Source organism: Tachypleus tridentatus, chromosome 1 (genome assembly GCF_004210375.1).
Source record: "Tachypleus tridentatus isolate NWPU-2018 chromosome 1, ASM421037v1, whole genome shotgun sequence".
Lineage (NCBI taxonomy): Eukaryota > Metazoa > Arthropoda > Merostomata > Xiphosura > Limulidae > Tachypleus > Tachypleus tridentatus.
Window position 1 is genome coordinate 57,888,238 of NC_134825.1, and position 21,902 is coordinate 57,910,139.

General features: G+C 32.3%; 1 pseudogene across 1 annotated transcript in view; it reads left to right on the plus strand.

Moving 5' to 3' along the window:
* The window catches only part of LOC143249432 (neural-cadherin-like), a 353,442-nt pseudogene that overhangs the window by 134,627 nt on the left and 196,913 nt on the right, over positions 1-21,902 (plus strand). Inside the window, exons 4-12 of the transcript XR_013027781.1 lie at positions 639-885; positions 2,339-2,555; positions 4,264-4,375; positions 6,169-6,561; positions 7,131-7,369; positions 8,828-8,953; positions 14,417-14,754; positions 16,687-16,877; positions 19,758-19,950. The product of XR_013027781.1 is annotated as a neural-cadherin-like (transcript). The remainder of the gene's footprint in view (positions 1-638; positions 886-2,338; positions 2,556-4,263; positions 4,376-6,168; positions 6,562-7,130; positions 7,370-8,827; positions 8,954-14,416; positions 14,755-16,686; positions 16,878-19,757; positions 19,951-21,902) is intronic.

Genomic DNA, 21,902 nt, shown 5'->3' on the forward strand with positions numbered 1-21,902 from the left:
TATATTGCCTTATCATCTTTGATAACAAGAGGCGCAGGAAACAAGTTGCAGGCTAGAAAAGTGTTTGTTTGTGTAATGTTGCCTTTTCAGAAACAGTAAAACGTAATTACTTAAGTAACTGAACATTGAATAAAAGTAATGTTACAAAATGTTCTTCTTTCACTGCACATTTTTATCAAGTTCTAAACGATGTAAATATGTCTCACGTGCTAAACCCATGATTTATATCCATTCTACATGCGGAAAATAATTTCCAATTCTCTTTTCTTCTACCATAACACTTACAAAGCCACTGAAAATTATTTTAAAATAAAATAATATAATTTTCCATAAATTTCATATTACATTCCACACTTTCGTGGAAATTATTGTCTACAGTTAAAAATTGTTGGTGCAACCTGTTTCTTTGTAAAGTAGGTTATATTTAAGACATTCTTATCCATTAAAGTAAATAGTGACAATGTCAATACTTAAACTGTTGCTTCGTGATAATAAAATGGTGGAATGATAGAAGGATACGCTGAAGAGCAGACAAAGTACGCTTTTATCTAACAGTTGTCTTTGTGAAATAACTTTATCCCTGTGTACATTTAACAAGAGAAGAAAATTTTGTAATTTGTTCACAAACATATTCATAGCTGGAGGTAGGTTTGAAGTGGATGAAAGATCTGGAGAGGTGAGAACCAGAGGAAAGGAACCATTCATGTTGGACAAAGAATATGTCTTATATGTTAAGGCAGAAGATCGTAATGGAAAACTCGGTCAGTACAGCTACCAGTCTACGCCTGAGATGAGACTGTCCATTATGGGGGGAAAGAGAGCTCCACAGTTCTACATGGAAAAATATAAGACGAGTATTCCAGAGAGCCAAAAGAAAGATTCTGAGTGAGAAATGAAGACTATACTTGTAATACTAATTAGAGTTTAATTAAAGATTATATTTGTAATGCTAATCAGAGTTTAAATGAGGATTATACTTGTAATCCTGATTAGGGTTTAAATGAAGACTATATTAGTAATGCTAATCAGACTTTAAATGAGGATTATACTTGTAATGCTAATTAGAGTTTAAATGAAGACTATATTTGTAATAATAATTAGAGTTTAAATGAAGACTATACTTATAATACTAATTAGAGTTTCAATGAATACTATATTTGTAATACTAGTTAGAGTTTCAATGAAGACTATATTTGTAATACTAGTTAGAATTTCAATGAATACTATATTTGTAATGCTAATTAGAGTTTAAATAAAAACTACATTTGTAATACTAATTATAATTTAAATGAATACTATATTTGTAATACTAATTAGAGTTTAAATGAATACTATACTTGTAATACTAATTAGAATTTCAATGAATACTATATTTGTTATGCTAATTAGAGTTTAAATGTCGTTTCAAAAGTTGAAGTGTAAAATGCTAACTCATTCTGAATAAAACTTGCTTTCTGAATACTGTGGGTATGTATTTAAATAAAAGCTTGCATTATGAAATACTATTTAATATCAATTTTGTTTTAATGACCCTAATCTATATTTTATTTATATGGGAATTAAAAAGGAATTATAAACATCTCATTATATAACTAAACTCAATAGATGTACTTATCACATCTTATTTTGTTCTACTAATTAGTAATTTTATTACACCATGTAACACAAATTTTGTTCCTGGATAGTATGTATTATTTCTTAATTGCTTGTGTTGTAAAAATACAGAGAATGGCCATTATTCCCTTCACACTTTGCTTTTGTGACCAGGATAATAAGATTTAGAAATTAACATAATTCTATGTAAAAACTGGCAGATTTGCACATTTTCATTTATATAAGATCTGAATAAAACAACATATGAATCAAGGTTTACATGTATTTATACTAAAGTTATATAAAAATGAACAAAAGTGTTTAGAAGTGAGTTGTTTTTCGAGATTTGCGATTGTAATGTAAATCACATCCACGTATCAGCCCCCAACTATAATCTCCCATCATTTTTTCGTTATACGCTCCCAGGTCACAAAAGCAAAGTTTGAAGTTTTCCATTTTCTTTAGGCATAAGCAATTGGGAAATAACACTTCCTGCCCAGGAACAAGAAAAAGTAAAAATTCTGTCACATAGTGTTATAGATGAACTAAACTAGATCTTATTCTGTTCAACTAGTTACTAATTCTAAAACACAGGTGAACTCAAACAGATCTTGTTCTATTCTGCTAGTTACCTATTCTAACACATACTTGAACTCAACCAGATCTCACTTTGTTCTATTAGCTATTACTTCTAACATTGGTGAAATTTAATTCTTTAAATTAAGACTTCAATTAAACATTGCAGCATTATCGAGGTCAAGGCCAAGTCGTTCGCAGATCGACAGATTCGCTATACTTTACGTGCTATAGGATCAGGAGCTGGAACCTTCAACATAGATCCGTCTGTTGGTATTGTCAAATTAGCAAAGGATCTTGACTACGAAGACCTTCGACAACCTAAGACGTATTCCTTGGTGGTAACAGCAACAGAAGACTCAGGGGGCTTCTCAACGTCTGTTGATGTAAGAATCAACTTTGTTTTTCTATATAAATGGGTGTTTAACTAAAAGCATATCAACATATAAAAAGAGAAGACACTGAGAAAAGGTATGATGTGCAGTCAACCCAAAGACTCAGTCCAATCAGTTTTCAAAATGATTTTGAAAATTATACGTCACACAATAACAGTATAACACAATAACCTGTCCCCTGTAATGTACATTTATTGATAAATTATTCAATACGTACTAGTTTTGGTTCGTAGAAATACTAACCAAAACAATTATTTGATTCATTCTTTAGATTTGCAGATTTTGAAATGAACATTTTCAAGTAATTTTCCAACTTCACTTTGCGGAATTCCTTTGTTTTTGTAATGACACTAACGTTTTTGACAATATTATATTTTACACCAATCGATTAAATTATAGAAATATAGGAGTAGGAAGCGTAGGGGACAAAAATCTCAAATACTAGAAATTGAACAGAGAATGTAGTATGGAACTTAAAATATATAAAGAATATCAGCAGTAAAAAATACAAAAGAAATAGAACTAACTGATACTTTAAAAATAACCCGTACATCTGTAAGGTTATGCACAAATAATTTGTATGATTAAATAAATTAAATATAATATGTTCATTGTCAATGAAGGAGAGGAAGTTTTACTTCTTGTAACAGATCATACATTTGTTATCATTCGTGACGAAAATGTACAAAAAATATTCAGTTAGAATCAACCTTATTGCGGAAAAGAATATAATTTATCATTTTAAATACTATACATGATAGTATGGATAACTAAGATTTGCCTAAGTTACTGGACACTTATCATAATCATGTTGAGTGCAAAAGATTTACTTCAATAATTTAAAGTTAACTAAAGGTTGCATTTAAACTTCGTCCAATATTCACCTGGTTTGAATAGTTCACAATACTCTAAGTTTGAGGACTGAAACATGTCCTAATATTTGGTTATCTGTATGATGCTCTCTGGAAGCAATGAAATTCTAACAACTCATGATGTTTTGAATACCTTAATATAGCTAAGGAATGTATTATATGGGTGTTATGACTAATATGATCAAATAAGCTAGCAAATGGATTATTTTTAGTTTTTTCATCGTTGTAACAGACTTTACAAATTGAGTGTGAAAACTTTATGTTATTTTGTATCATGATTTATTTATAAAAATAATGTAAACTAGAAAATATCAAAGTGATTTTTTTTTCAAATCTACATGTGGACTATCTGCGCTAGCTGTCCCTAATTTGACAGTGTAAGTCTAGAGGGAGGCAGCTAGTCATATCCACCAACTGTCAACTCTTGAGCTACTCTTTTACCAACAAATAGTGGGGTTAACCGTCACATTATAACGCCCCCGTAAATGAAGGGGCGAGTATGTTTGGAGTGACGGGGATTCGAACTCGCGCCCTCAGATTAAGACTCGAGTGCCCTAACCACATGGCCATACCGGGCTGTTAAAATGAAATTAAAAAATAACTGATTTTTTAAAACAAAATCTATAAACGACTCAGTAAAGAGATAGTTCAGTAACCGCTACACAAGTTTGGTGGAATCGTGTAAGTGCAAAAATAAATATAATACGGTTTAGATATGTAATAGATTTAACTTAGCATAGGAAATAATATAAGTTTCTTTTAATATTACGTTGAAATACAATTAATTAGTATAACACTTAAGTAATAACATTTTGTTATTTTTGTAGTTAACAATCACAGTGAATGATGTTAATGACAATCCTCCACGTTTTGAACTTCCTGATTACCAGGCTCACAATGTAGATGAAGACATTCCACACGGAACGTCTATTTTACAAGGTACGTCCGAGTACGGCGACATATTAACATGTATGTTCTAGTAAAAGTAATGATTTGCTTCAGGTAAGTTTCTTTTTTCTTTAAAATAACGATTCAGTTTGTTTCTCTATAACAAAAACATTAGACTGTACATGAAAAATAATCAGTTATGTAGCAAACACTTTGATCAATTTCATACAATCATGGTATTGTTTTCATTCTTATTTTGGTTTATTTTGTTTTGAATTTCGCGCAAAGCTACACGAGGGCTATCTGCGCTATGTGTTATTTTAATTCACCACAAAAAACAAATCAATCTAAACCTTCTATTCGTGATTTCAAAATATTGCCAGAAACTAGTACTAAAATGTTTTCAACTTGTAAAAAACCTTCGCTATAGTTTTATTTTTTAATTTGTTGAGAAGTAACATTGATGAAAGAAGAATTCGCGAAACAAACGTGATTTCTTAGCGAATTGAAAATATTGAGAAAGCAAATTGTTGGAAACTTCACATTAGAGACAAACAGAGTAAACGTTTTGATTAGGTTTTGAAGTGAGATGTGACCGTTTTAAAACAAGCTTTTCTACTCGATTATTTTCCTTACATGTTCAGCGCTAGAAATGCACATTTTCGAAACAAGTATTATAGTTCCATAAACTATAGAAACAAGTGTTATAATTCCATAAACTATAGTTATTGAGTAGATGATTGACACCTTCTTCTTACATTCCCGATAAATATAATAATAATATAATGTTAATAAAGTTAATATAATGCAGTAATGTTTAATATGGCGCCATGAAACAACTATATAGTTATTACAGTTTTAGAAAGTTAAGAGTGACATATTTATTACATGGTAAATAAAAAAATAAATCTAAAAGATGAAAGTTACTATAATTAGAAATGTAAATAAAAATTCCAAATGCGTACTTACACCTAGTAAAGATATACTGAAGAACTTTAGTAATAAAGTATACATTTAGCTTTTAGTTGGTGTTTGTTTTTAATTACGTAATATAAGTGTAGTATCATTCTCAGGATCACAGAAAACTCATGATTGCGCGTATCTTCAGAAATCTCGCAGGAAGTTCATTGATGCAGAAGTAAGGAGACAGTAGTGAACTTGGAATGTATTAGAAGCTGAACAAATCTTTGAAATTGTCGAAATAGAATGCAGATCAAATTTAATTGTACCTATGAGTTATGAATAAATATGTAGCTTTGGGTTTCACTTAGGAAAAGATTAGCCTAAAATTATACTATTTCGATGGTCAGTCATTTTAGAAACTGAGCCTTCGACGATTATGGTTGTGTTAAAAAGTAGAAATTATTAATAGTTATTTTAAAAACCTTTTAAGCTGCAATTTTACTGGCAAGAACACAATTAAGGATCAATCTTACAGTAAATATTTAAAATACTAACATCAGATATTAAACTACTTAGAACGAACAAACGATTTATATCTCTTTCTGATAAAAAAGCAGATGTAGAGCAGTGAATAGTTTAAGTTCTGTATTGTTTGCAAAAGCATTTTACTTTCAGTAACGTTAAGGCTAACACGTTGTTAAGGTACATACTAAAAATGACAGTGACTTAAAAGTATACAGTGTGTTGTTACGTGTTCATGTTTGATATTTTCTTACAGAAATGATATATTTTTATGTACCAAGTTGCTAAAAACAGCTTCATTATAACTTATTTAATACTACTTTGCTTTTAGATTTAGCTTTACAATAGGCACAGTTTTATATAACTACTAGGTTACAGTTATTTAAAAACATTCAACCCTTTTTCTTTTGAATTTTCAGTTTCTGCGTCAGACTTAGATTCTAGTAAAAACGCTGAAATAACATACGTTGTTCAGAGTAAAGACTTTACAATTGACGACAAAGGAATCATCTATTCAAATAAAAGATTGGATGCCGATATAAACAACACATACATGTTAACTGTTGAGGCCACTGACCACGGAGACCCTCAACTGACCGGAACAGCTACAGTCCGAATCTACACGGAAAACAAAAACGACGAATTTCCCAAATTTAGTCAGGACGTGTACACACCTAATGTTGACGAAAACGCTGGGCCTAATACCCTAGTGACTACAGTAGTAGCCAGTGATAAGGATGGAGATAATATACATTTTGGCTATGTGGGAGGAGGAACCGTCTCAGGAATGTTTCGAATCGAAGAAAGGACAGGTAATATACTACATTAATGTTCTAAAAAACATAGTTATATTATTGAATCTTGTCTAGTTGTATATTTGCTGTTCATCGGATAGCGACAAACAGATGTTAGAAGAATTTCCACGTTCAATAAAAAAAACACCACCTAAACGTTTATAAAAATTCGTGTGGAGTTTGTACTACCAATAGTTTTGTGTAGAACAGATGTATCAAATTTTTCTATAATTTGGTTTTTCTTTTTACTTTTCATTATAACATAATTATTGATTCGAAAATTTAGTACGCACAGTTTATTGTAATTCATTAATAGTTTTATAAATGATCTTAAACATGCCAAGTTCAGTTCTGATAAAATTATAATTTTGTAAAGATTTAAAATTCACCTATATATATGTAACTGATGTATCAGCACAGATAACTTTCAATCAAATAGCTGAAAATATCAAACAAATAGCCAGATACGAAATATCACTCTCTTATTAAATAAGACCTTTATCAATTATAACTTCTCTTTCCAGTGCATGATTTTAACGTCTTTGTTAAGTTTTTGAATCACATTATTCTTTATTTCAAACTGATAGGCGTAATTCGACTGATTAACGGAAAAATCAGGTTAGATAAAGATAAGTATGAATTGAACGTAACTGCTACTGATGATGGTTCCTGTTGCAAGGATGGCAGACTAACACCCCATACAAGTACAGCTTTAGTTGTTGTGTTTATTACTGACGTAAATGACAACAAGCCTGAGTTTGAGGATTGTGATACCTACTCACCTACAGTGGAGGAAGGAGCACCTAGTGGCACTTCCGTTATTACAGTATGCACCTATCATATTTATTACTTAGTAATAATTCAGAGAAACATTATCGAGTAACTATTAAGTGTAATAAATTATACAATATTTAAATAGATGAAACATGATACTATGTACCAAGTAAAGGCTTAACGACCTGTTTATTTACATATGTAATATGATATTTACTGAGCTTACTGAAAGTAGTTCATTATGGGTTGAAAACAGATATTTTAAAAATCATTTTTCTTCAACTTTTATACTAATATATGGTAATAATTCATCAATATATCAGTGAAGTGATATAAGGGCGAAGTTTGAAATTCCCAGCTTTCTAGATTTTTGTACTACGACATCAATGTTTCATTAAAACACTACCTGAAACATGGTCATTAGCGCATCTCACTCATCTCCAGAATGTATCTTGTTATAGCGATAGAATATTTAAAGATATGTAAAAATACTATACTAAAGTCCTTAGCAAAGACAGAACGCAGTATAGTAGAAAGAGTGGACATACCAGTTACAAGACACTCGTCTTAAGTAATAAAAAGAATTAGGTTCAGTAATGAAGAACGAAACTATAACAGATTATCTTGTGATCACTAAATAACTCATAATAGATTGTGTGAGAGTATTTAGGAGTGTGTAAGTAAAGTGACTAACTGCATTGTAATACAATATCTAATACTGAGTAAGAAAGATTATAATAGTGGTAAGTCTACTATTGAGTAATGATGTTGTAACTGACTGCCTAACAAAGAGTATTGTATTAACATAAAGCATATATTTAATACTGAATAAAATTATTGTAATATGACAGTCAGCGAAGAGAATATAGATAATAAAAAACGAAACAATTAATAATAATTAAAATCTGTAACATAAGTTGATTAATGACTAAAATCATTACTACTACGTAATTCAAAAACATGGAAAAATCCAGGGTTTTATTTTGTTGTCAAATAAATTAGTTGATGGTGGATTAAAAAAAAAACTGTAATAGTTTACCTAGAGAAATGAAAATATATAATGCTGCTTATTATAATGTTATTAAGATAAACTTAGAGGGGGTAAAGACTATATTGCAAGGAATAAATCTACATTGAGAAGAAAAACAGGTTTGTACAGTGAAAACTTTCCAACTGTGAAGCTAGATACATATTGGTTGATGTTCAAGTTGGTGAACGAAATATTAACAAGTAGAAAAATACGGTGAATAGTCTTATAAATTAATCGATCGAACTAAGACTTTTTGTTATACTAATAATTCTATCAGATATGTCTGTATGGATGAATCATGAATTTACAATGGACTGGTTAAAGTAATAATATCGGTCTAATTAAACTAATTAACGTCTCGCTGGCTTTTTTAAACTAAAGTTTTAACATCATATTTTAGCTGGCACTAAACGTATATTTTTATAACAACATTATTCGTTTAATAACATAATATTCACGTTGTTTTGGCTCCATTGAAAGGTTAAAGCTACGGACAAAGACAAAGGCCATAATGGATTGGTTAAGTACAGCATAGTAAAACAACCTAATCAGAAAGGAGTCAAGTTTGTTGTGGATGAAATCTCTGGCGTTCTAACAACTAACAAGGTTAGCCTTGTTCTTTATGCTGTCTGTAACGGTTTTAGTGTTGTATATATTTATTTCAATATCGATGCTTGTCTTATTTAAATATGCATTGAGAAATTCCCGCCTATTCTATATTTGTAGAAGATTCTCGATTGTAAGAATCAACAATGCCCATGGGTGTATGTAATACTAGTGATTGTTGACAACTGAATTTTCTATAAACCCTCCTCTTAAGCTTATAAAAGGTAATCTACGCAACTCGTTGAGACAGCTTATATTGTTGGTTTTCTACAGGTAGTGTACTATAAACCTTGGAAGCTATAGCTATGATAAAAGCTTATTAATCAGAAAAACTGCAAATATTTGACGAGGAACGTTATAGATTTCGAACATGATAAACCGTTTAACTTCAACGGATAAACTTTGTTAGTATTTGTACATTGTATAACTTCGGCTATGAAAAACTCACTTGTGGAGGTACAGCTAGCTACTGGTTAAGTGAACTGTACTGATGGCAACTCGCAACTAATTTGCTCATTGCCGAAAAAGAGCAATCCTGTAACTGAAAAACAGCAAACCCATATCGAAGCGGAAAAGAATAAGAACAAGCTTGTATCGGAACCAAGAAAGAAGTTAGACTGAAAGAACTGGAAATTTGACTCTACTCCGATTGACCAAAACAAAATGTCAAAAAGACAAAATTTCTGTATATTGAAGTACCATTACGTAATGAAAATGAAGTTGATAAATAATTCCAACATTTCAAAAAGGTTGTCCAAACTATGGAATGGCCCACTAAATAGTGGTCATTATTATTACAAAGTGTTCTAACTGGTAAAGCACAAGGAGCTTATGCTGCTCTCTCTCTAGAATACTATACGGATCATGATAAGGTTAAAGCAGCTATTCTCAAAGCATACAGATTAGACTGGAGACTTATCGCCAAAGGTTTCTAGGTTATTGCAAGCAAGAAAGACAAACTTATATGGAGTTCGCTTACGAAAAAGAGGTTTATTTTGATTGATGGTGTAATTCTATGTATACTGACAACGGTTTCGACGAACTAAAACAATTACATTTGATTGAAGGATTTAAACGTTGTGTAAGAGTGACGACCTTAAAACCTATTTGGATTAAAAGAAACTTGAAACTTCAAAGTAAGCAGCTCATATTTCCGATGATAACACTTTAACACATAAAATCGTTTTTCACGAAAAGAAATTTCTGCCACCTCAACAGCAAAAACCCACTACCTTTTCAATATACTAAAGCTGAGGATTCTTAAAAAAAAAACAGTTTCTCTAGTTTAAAGTCTTCCACAATCAGGATAAAAATTCATCAAAACAATCAAGGCCCGTCTGCCAGTTCTGTAAAAACCCTAGTCATGTTATGTCCGATTGTTGATGTTTGGAAAAAAAAGAAAACAACATCCAGTGCGTTTGTATCCCCATATGGATGTAGTTTCACCAGATCAAACAATGTTGTTAATTTGTCCAATGATGTAAATGTGATTTAGTTAGAGAAGAATTACGACCTTTAAGGTCTGTTGGTTCTGTGTCTTTGACAGATGACGCCAACACCCATATGTATTCTATGCGATACTGTGGCGACTCAGTTATTTTTGTTAGAAGGTTTAATACACTTAGATTCGAGTTCTGCCACTGGTGAGTCTATTATTGCTCAGGGTATTGAGGATGGTTTTGTTAATTATTCTCTTCATAATATTTGTTTAACATCAGACATAGTTTCAGGACCAGTTGCGGTTGGATTAACACCTATTTTGCCAGTTAAGGATGTATCATTATTGTTGGGAAACGATTTGGCTAGGCGAAAGTTGTTGCCGAACCCAAAATGGTTATTAAGCCAATCACTGTTGATGTGTTGAAGAGAATCCCTCATGTGCTGTGACTCAAGCTCAGGATGATGTAAATTTCTTGGTCCTATTTAGTAGACAGAGGATAACACTGCGTTTGAAAGAGAAGGATTGTCAAACTGAGTGAAAAGGCCTGAAAATATGTTTATACGGCATGGCCAGGTGGTTAAGGCACTCGATTCGTAATCCGAGTATCGCGGGTTCGAATCCCTGTCAGACAAAAAATACTCGCCCTTACAGCCGTGAGAGCGTTATAAAGTGACGGTCAATTCCATTATTCGTTGGTAAAAGAGTAGCCCAAGAGTTGGCGGAGAGTGGTGATGATTGGCCACCTTCCCTCTAGTCTTACACTGCTAAATTAGGAACGGCTAGCTCAGGTAGCCCTCGTGTGGCTTTGCGCAAAATTCAAAACAAACCAAACCAAATGTTTTTACGATAGACAAAAGTTGGAAAGCCATTAGAATCATGGTTAACAGTAACGTCCAGAAAGGAAATAGAGTTAGTTGAACTTTATAAAGAGGTGTTGTGAATTAAAATACCAACAGAAAGTATGTTGATTAAACTTTCCTTATTCTCCGCCATATTGATCGCTTCCATTACTTTCTTGAGTATCTCGTCCTTTAAAATGAAATTACTTCCATACAAAACATCCTTTTTCAAAACGATTACCCTACACATTTCTTGAAGAAAATAACATCCTCTTTCCTAACCAAGTTGTTTGTCAAACCACTTAAGATGCTCAATGTATTGTCAAACTTTCCACATGCATTTGTTTACCATATCTTGGGAGATAAAGGTCCTTTATCACGATACTATTAAAACAATTATTTATCGTTTATTATCCTCAACTTGGCCAGAAAGTTACAATGAAACCGAATTTTAGACACAGATATGTTTCCGTTAGAAAAGTCGCTCGAGACTGCACATTATTCAAATCTCGTCTTTTTTACACGTGCAGAGACCGTAACACCTCCTTTGCTGGTGAAACCAAAAGTTTGAGTATTCGAACACATGGGCATATCTATAAAAATTGGAAGAAAGGTTATAAACTTTCCCAGCTCAGCTACCTATCAACGTAATACAGAATTAGGACATATGATTTCTCTATTTAACTTTAAAATTGTCTGAACAGCCAAACATGATACTTAACCTCTTATAAAAGACATTATACATAAAAGTCTTCTTTTATCCCGAACTATTTTTCTTTAATTTTGCGCAAAGCCACACGAGAGCTATATGCGCTAGCCGTCCCTAATTTAGTAGTGTAAGACTAGAAGATAGACAGTTAGTCATCACCACCCACCGCCAACTCTTGGGCTACTCTTTGCCAACGAATAGTGAGATTGACCGTCACATTATAACGCGCCCACAGCTGAAAGGATGAGCATGTTTGGTGCGACGGGGATTTGAACCCGCGCCCGAAATAATACACAACCTTCACTGGATATAAACTTATTTGAATTTAACTGTTTCACTTGTACCACGTTTTTGATTTTTCTACTTATATATTCAAATTGTTTACCCTTGTAATTACAAATATTGTTTGTTTAGTACCTCTAGATCACTGATGATGGAATTGTGTGGATTCCGGAACGTTTAATAAATGGTTCCTATTATCACGTTCGTGTTTTATTTTATCATTAAGTTACATTATGCGAGAAAATAAGTTGATTTCACGACTTTCAAGGAATATAACCTTCTAAAGAATCATTATCTTCCTAACGAGACTATCTACGAGAATAACCTTATAAAGACGTGTTACTATCTCATGACACGACTTTCAAGGTGTTTAACCTTGAAGTGACAAATTATTATCTTTATTACAATATTCTCTATCAGTTATAACCTTAGAAAAACCTATTATTATCCTCACAACAAATCTCTCTATAAATATAACTTTGTAAAAACGTTATTATCCTCTTAACAAGAGTATAATTATCTAAAGACATTCTTATTTTCATAATAAGGCTCTGTACAAGCATAGCCGGTACAAAAACATATTCTTAGCTCCAAAACACCTCTATAAGTATTTTCATCTAAAGCTGGATAATCTTATCCCCGTAAATATGTTTATTCTCACAACAAGACTGGCTGGCCAAATAACATAAAAAGAGTCACACAACATATCCTTATTTAAAATTTTCCAGACAAGAACAAGTTTTAAAAATTAAGAAGCCAACCAAGAAAAGATAAACTTAATTGTTCACTTGTATACGTTGCACCAGAACGTTGTCCTCAAAAGTTTTATTATCCGTATCTTATCGGAAATATTATTCATCATAAAAATGCTGCTCTCTATAGTATTCTAGCAAAGGTTGACGTTTTTATCATTACTTGAAAGATAGTCTAGAAACGTTTGAAAGATAGAGTAAAAAAATTGACTTGAGAAGTATCCTTGTAAACACTGGAACTTTTATCATCATAGAAAACAATTCAGAAGATTAATCTGTTGGAAACAATGTTATCTTCGTATTTGTATTTGTATTTTATATTTATGGCAAAGCTACTGAGGTTGTCTGCCACCGTCCCTAATTTTGAACTACTGACCAAAGGGAAGGCAGTCAGTAAACAGTGTCCTATGACCCATCATCCACGCTAATGGATTAATTGTCTCTATTATACTCATCTTCTGCCTAAAATGCGAGAAATGTTTAGTGGCATCACAAGGATTTCAACCAGTCTTGCCATTTCCTAATCTACATCAGGATCAACCGTCAGACCTATCTTTATTATAACAAAATTAACTGCCCAGTTTTATTCCTATATAATAAAACTATCCAAGTGTCTCACACAGATTAATCTGAAAACATAAAAAAATTCATAACTCAGCAAGGCTCAATTTTTCACAATTTCTTATAAAATCACACATGATAAAAAACATCTGTGAAACTGACATTGCATTCTCTTTAACTTGATGATATTTATACACGTGGAAAGTGTTAGTTTTTCAGTTGTATTGCGTGGTCCTAATTTCAAAAATCTAGCTTAGGTAAGTTTATAAGATGTAAGCTTAAGTTTGCTAGTTGATACAGAAAAGTACTAAATGCAGTGCTTGCACATTTAAATTGCTTACGATTTAATACGTATTTATCAGCACTGATTTTTAGAAACATTTTGATACTGACTTTGTTTACTTTCTTTGATAATATACTGAGAAACTACAGAACATATAAAGTAAAAATGAAATTCACATGTGTTGTAGATAATAGCTTTTGACTTGAATGTAGGTCTAACATTCTCTTCTATGTAAAGTGTTTTCTCAGCCCAAACGAGCCGTTTTTGCATATAAATAGGTCTAACAGTAGCAAGTTTTATTAGGTCTAATTATGAAAACATTCATTTCTTAGGACAAACGCCACTATTTAAAAGCAGGTTGCTCATGTAAATTTAAACGTATTTTATTTCCTTAATATTGAGACATATGTTTCTAAATTCGTTTTTGACGATAATTGACTGTATTTATATAATAAAGAATACTTTGAAACATAAAAGTAATTTTCGTTTATTTCACAAAAAACGCATGTTTACATGTGGTGTTGTATTCTATTTATTAGTGCAGCAAGTATAAAAAACAGATATTGAAATAATATTCGTCTCCTGGACATTCTCAGGTATTTGATAGAGAAGGAGAAGACGGGCGGTTTGTAAGTGTGACAGTAAAGGCTACGGATAGGGGAAGCCCCCCTCTTGAGGGGGCGTGCTCTTTAAGGTGGAGATCACAGACATCAACGACAACCCGCCACTTTTTGATCGACAAGAGTATAAAGAACATGTGAAGCAGGATACGCCTGTTGGGACTAACATTCTCCGAGTGTCAGCTTCTGATGATGATGCTGACGACAACGGAGCTGTCGTGTACAACCTTTCAGCCCCTTATGACCCGTCAGACTTCAACTACTTCAAAATTAACCCTGAATCTGGCTGGGTCATACTTCAGAAAACACTAGACGTATGTCATTTTGTAACATTTAATTATAATGTAGTCTGTATCAACGGATGTTCTGTTTAATTCCAGGTTAATTAAGTTATTTAAAGTAATAAATACTTTTTCAGTTGTAAAAAAAAGGAGACCAATTTACTAAAAAAAGTTAAAGTAATTACAAAACAGTTATATAGAAAACTAGTTAATTGTAATGAACAGAAGAACAGAGGTATATGTTAACAATTGAGAGAGAAAAAAAAGCTACGAAACATTTGGGTGATGGGTATAGAGATACCCATATAATCTGATATCGGGTTGTAATGATGTTTTCTAAAACAGGAATCTTTGATACAGACTACACAGTTTTGGTGGTTTGTTTGTAGTTAGACACAAAGCTACACAATGACATATCTGTGGTTATCTATAACAGGATTTTGGCGTTAAAAGACTGTAGACCTATCGCTGAGCTTCTGAAAGTCTTGTTTTAGAATAATACCATAAATATAATTTAAAAACCTTGTTTCTCTGAACCTTTAAACAAATAAAATTAAATATTTACAGTATCTTACTGGATGGCAATTACAAGATATATCTAACGAAACACTTTACTAGTGGTATTAAATAAATATAGCAAATCATTTGATAAGTGACACTGGATAAATCTAGCAAAACACTTTACTAGTGGTATTAAATAAATATAGCGAATCGTTTTACTAGTGACACTGGATAAATCTAGCAAAACATTTTACTCTGATAATGTATAAATCCAGTTAATTTGAATCCAATTAATATAAGATAAATCCGGTTAAACTTTGCTAATTTTAGGTTTGAAGCATGTGTTATTTTGATTTCTTTAGTAGAGAATTAAATGATTTTGTTACCAGGGTTATTGTAACTTCTCTTACGTTATTATCCCGTTTTTCTTTAGTTTATTGACTAAAATAACAAAAGTGGCAAAATGTGAATGATACACAAAAGATTGTAAAATTCTTCCATTTGGTTCTTAGTTTCACAAGTTTGGTAGTTCAGTGGACATGTAGCGTTTCGTAGCAAGTTTTAAAGCGATTAATAAAATAAACAGTAATGAAGTAACGACGTTTATGGAAAAATATCGTTCCTGTGAAATACATTCGGGATTTCTGAAGATAGGAAGACCCAATTTGTAGCATTGTAAGTCCACGGATATAGTGCTATGCCACTAGAAGACATATTTTTTAAAAAAACTGACACTAAATCATGAGAGAACTCTCTTCTTTGTAAGTTAAACTTTGAACTAAGACGTCGCTGACAGTGACGTGTTACAGTTGATAATGAGGAATTAATGCTGCTAATGTACTCAGTAAACAGCTTAATTATTCACATTTAGTTTGCAGCATAAGTAGCGCCAGGTGGGTTAAGGCGTTCCACTCGTAATCTGAAGGTCGCTGGTTCGAATCCTTATCATACCAAACATGCTAGCCTTTTCAACCGTGTGTGTGTTATAATGTGACGTTCAATCTCACTTGATAAACGAGCAGCCCAAGAGTTAGCGGTAGGTGGTGATAACTAGCTGCCTTCTTTCTAGTCTTACATTGCAAAATTATAGACGGCTAGCACAGATAGCCCTCGTGTAGCTTTACGCGAAATTCAAAAAAAAAAATTCTTACCTCGTAAACTTCATGTATTTTATTTGTGGCATTTCGAAATTGCGGTTTCACCAGTTTGATTTGGTTAAAATTAATATATATATATGCATCTTTATAATGTGTATCCATCACTCGTTTATTTATATGTATATATATCTTTGTACTAAATCACTTGAATAAAATTTCCCGAGAAACAAAGAGAAAGCTTATTTATTCATACAAAACTATAATAGAATTTTTCAATGCAAGAACTTGTAATTTTATTATAAAATCTATAAATCTTTTATATAGAACGATTTGAATTATTATAATTACCTTTTTTCATTTCCTTTAGCGAAAACGCTACCACTTACGAGCTATTGCTTTAGATAAAGGAAAACCGCAACATCACGCTACAGTTGAGTTGACAATAGAAGTTGTAAACAGAGACAGCAATCCTCCAGTGTGGGATCAACCTGTCTATGGACCGATTGTAATCAAAGAGAACCTAGGACGTGGAGAAGTGGTTACTTCTATTAAAGCTAGGTAAGTTGTGTTATAACTATAGAGAAATGGTTGTGTGGTAATTACTATTAAAGTAAGGTAAGTGGTGCTGTGCTTGTATTAGAGAAATAGTTGTGTAATAACTACTATTAAAGCTAGCTAAGTCGTGTTGTAGTGAATTTGTCTTATTTTGGTTGATTGACTATTTGATGTTAAGCACAAAGCAACACGATGGGCTCTCTGTGCTTTGCCAATCACGGGTATCGAAACCCGGTTTTTAGCGTTGTAAGTCTAGAGATATACTGCTAGGTGTTGTGTTGTAGTGAACTTCTTAACTTGATCTAATATTAAAGAGGTAAAATGTAGTATATGATAACTATATATTATTAAAGCTAGGTAAGTTGTGTTGTAGTGAACTTCTCTCAGAGAAATGTCTATATGATAACTAATATTAAAGCTAGGTAAGTTGTGTTGTAGTGAACTTCTCTCAGAGAAATGTCTATATGATAACTAATATTAAAGCTAGGTAAGTTGTGTTGTAGTGAACTTCTCTCAGAGAAATGTCTATATGATAACTACTATTAAAGTAGGTTAAGTTGTGTTACAGTAATTTTGTTTTAAAGGTAGGTTTTCGAAAATCTTTATTTTTTCAAAGAAACAGTTCCCTGGTAACATTCGTTCGTGTTACTTGAACAATACTTATGATTCAAATCACAATTTATAAAAAAACTCTTTAGCACGAGCGTGTTCATATTTTATACCATTTCTCTTTACAGGTGAAATGGATTTAAGCGAGAAAAGTATCGTTGGTTAAGTAATAGTTATTAAAAACTGGAAACAAAAATTATCCTTAATAAATTTCAAGAGCAACAAAACGTATACATACTTATATAAATTAATGTAAGAATACTGTGAAAGGGGAAGGAGTAGTCGTAAATTAATTAAACTTGTCTGACTGGTCAATACCAACGCCTTATAATGTTATTCGATAATTTCACACAATAATAAGCACTGTATTGTGTGTACAAAATACAAATAAATTTTTACAGCGTACTAAAAAATCGCATTTTCGCAAATGTTTACTTCGTTGTGCACATTTGATGGTTCCGACGTCCATGAGCCTGTGATACTTCTGCGGTTGGTAAGAACACTCCGGGTATTATTTAATCAGTAGTAGCAGTTGTAACTCAGAAAGGCTGGTATGGGTATTAACACTTTTACTGATAAGGAGAGAATAACGTTTCGACCTTCCTAGGTCATTTTTAATTCAAGTGGGTTTCTCGTCATCAAGTAGTAGCAGTTGTTTGTTGGAGAGAGTTAGACTTGATAGTCAGTGAATGTAAAGTACCTCACAGGAAGTGCTAATGGCTCGTTGAGACTGCTCATTAAACGAGCTTTAATTGGTCATCTCATACACCTAGGTTTAGAAACAAATCAGATAACGTTAGGTGGATGCAGCAGGTGCTACTAAAACCAGTCAAAGAGTTCTGCTCTCAAAATCTGCTGGTTAGGTTGAACCTTTTCTTAATAAATTACTTGGACATGTTTAAACAGTTTACTGGTCTAACAAAATGTATTTTTTTCTCGTATTGAATTATTAATAAGACTGTCGCTCCTAGTTGTTGGCTGACCCAATCGGTTTAGGCTAGTTTTGCTTAATCTTTATAATGAACGCAGTTCGACCCCAGTGAGCCTATGTTATAATTATTCAAAATGATATTTAGACGTATAATTTCAACCTGTAAGTTACGTGTTTGAAAGTAAGTTATTATAATAATGAAAATGTGCAAGAAATTATATAAATTACTGAACTAAACAGCTATTTAATATATATTTTCAATCACTGTATTAGCTCCCATCGCAGATAGCTCAGTAAATCTAAGGGTTTAGAACATTAAAAATCAGGTTTCGATACGGGGAAGTGGGAAGAGCACAAATAGCTCACTGTGCAGAGTTGTGGTGAGTAACAAACAAACAATTCTTTTCTCTTTTTTAGTTTACTTAGTGATTAAAGTAATTCCAAACAACAAACCAGCTTATTGATTATGTACTTCAAATTTTACACTAAGAAAGATTTGTTTTAGATCAGGTAAGATTTCTCACCAGTAATCGAAATATATTAGCTGTTCTGAAGCAAATCTCCCTTACTGTCAAAAGCTGTAACTTGTTATAAAACAACATAGTTAATGTGTTTTTACTGGACCTTTTCAATAAAAAATCTTACAAACATTTTAAAACCCACAGTCAAACCGAGTGCCATAAACCACAGCCGGTCTTTATTTACAGCAATGTTTGTGTTGTGTTTGATGTTTTGAATCAGACCTTCTTTACATATATAAATTATCTTTTGAAATAATCTGTATATTCCCCATTCACGCTCCTAAATCTCTTGAACAAAGAAAGACCCATTTACTAGTTTGTCATATTTCAGTTTTCTTAAATATTGATTTAATTTCTGTTTTCTAGCAGCATATAAGATTTTTGCGTAGTAGAAATACTTTATCCATTTATTGCTGTAGGGTGATAAACCACAATTAAAACTGTAGAAAATATTTTTGTTGTATATTGTTTTTACGATGTGTATACGTTTCAGTGAAACCTTAGTTTATCTTCGTCAAGCACCATAAATCTTACAACATGTAAGATTAATAGCAAAGTATGGTTATAATTATTTTATTTCAATTTGTATCTACTTCTGAATTTAGCCATAATATGGTGTATTTTATTTAATGGAAGTTAATAAACATGAAATGAAATTTATTTAAATTTTCATTTGATATTCGTATCCGAAATTAGTCACATCTGAATACGTTTAAAATTCTTCTCTGGGTAATACGAATTTATTAAGTATATTTCAAGCAACTAGGCCAACTAATCCAAAAAATAACACAATAACTCCACTACTGGATTTGTTTTCTTCAGATCAGGCATCCCGGATGACCCAACCGTTTTTTACACCCTGATGAGAGGTAGTAATGAACAAACCAACAGCAAAGACACGTTCTATCTAACTCCTAGACAAGGAAGCAACAATGAGATGTGGGCTGATATAATGGTTAACAATCCTTTAGACTACGAGCGTCTACAACAGTATAATTTAACAGTACGAGTTGAGGTTAGTGACTTTATTTTTTTAACCTTACTGCTGACCAATCGACGGAAGAGATGAGCGAGTGGTGGAAGTTAAAATATATAAATTACCGCTAGAAAATATTAGATAATATTGTTTTTCACGTATTATGAAAGGAATCTTAGATTGTAGTTTGAAACAAAGTAGAAATATCTCACTGAAGTCAACATGAATTGATAAATCAATAAAATATTTGTTACCAAACTCAGAAATAAAAACCAAAACCTGTGTTGGTATTACGAAAGAAAAGAAGATTGTACAACCTAATAATAAAATAAATTCGTTTTGCATCATTATGCTTATGAAGATGTAAAATAACGTTAGCGAATCTAAGTGGTGTTTTACTTACATTCTTTCATTGCGTTGTTGTAGAGCTGGTCATCCATGCATGCTTATAAATCTTTGTGTTGTGTGAACTGTTATATCAGGTCTAGTATGGTGTAGCATAGGTAATAACACAAAGAAAATTTCATCGTTCGACCATATAAAAGTTTGACATATCAAACTTATGATAGATTTTATGAAACAAAAAGACAAGGTCAATTTCATGAACGTTTAATGCTTAAAAATAATTAATTAAATGTATTTAAGGGTGGATATTCATTAAAATCATTACCTCAAACTGTCAGGTAATTTTTGATTAGCTACGAAGAAATTGGATATTGAAAATAAGTGCAGAACTGTGGGATCTAAAAATACGTAAAATAAGGTGCAGACTACTTGAATGAGACGTCTGAGGACAAGCTTCTGAAAAATCTACGTATAAGTTTCAGAATAAAGGTGGCGTCTAGACAAGCTTCAGAACGAGAAGTCTGAGCATCTAGACAAGCTTCAGAATGAGAAGTCTGAGCATCTAGACAAGCTTCAGAATGAGAAGTCTGAGCATCTAGACAAGCTTCAGAATGAGAAGTCTGAGCATCTAGACAAGCTTCAGAATGAGAAGTCTGAGCATCTAGACAAGCTTCTGAGCATCTAGACAAACTTCAGAATGAGAGTCTGAGATCTGAGCATCTAGACAAGCTTCAGAATGAGAAGTCTGAGCATCTAGACAAGCTTCAGAATGAGAAGTCTGAGCATCTAGACGAGCTTCAGAATGAGAAGTCTAAGGATCTAGAGAAGCTTCAGAATGAGAAGTCTGAGTATGTAGACAAACTTCAGAATGATAAGTCTGAGCATCTAGACGAACTTCAGAATGAGAAGTCTGAGCATCTAAACAAGCTTCAGAATGAGAAGTCTGAGCATCTAGACAAGCTTCAGAATGAGAAGTCTAAGCATCTAGACAAGCTTCAGAATGAGAAGTCTGAGCATGTAGATAAACTTCAGAATGAGAAGTCTGAGCATCTAGACAAGCTTCAGAATGAGAAGTCTGAGCATCTAGACAAGCTTCTTCAGAATACAAGCTTCAGAGAAGTCTGAGAGCATCTAGACAAGCATCTAGAATGAAGAAGTCTGAGCATCTAGACAAGCTTCAGAATGAGAAGTCTAGACAAGCTTCAGAATGAGAAGTCTGAGCATGTAGATAAACTTCAGAATGAGAAGTCTGAGCATCTAGACAAGCTTCAGAATGAGAAGTCTGAGCATCTAGACAAACTTCAGAATGAGAAGTCTGAGCATCTAGACAAGCTTCAGAATGAGAAGTCTGAGCATCTAGACAATCTTCAGAATGAGAAGTCTGAACAACCTTTTAATTTTTATACTTCCATATAATTTATAGACATTCCGAAAATGAAGTTAAAGATAAAAAAACAAGATAATTGGTAAGCAAGAGCTTTTTAACTATAACTGAAAAAAGAAATAAACAAAACAGATAAGAAGAAATAGAGTTATACTACGAATTCAACAAAATAATGTAGGTTTAGCGAGAGTTAAGTATATTTTTTATTTGGTCAAGCGTTGTTATTATTATGTGATCCATTCATACGGAAGTCATTCATCGA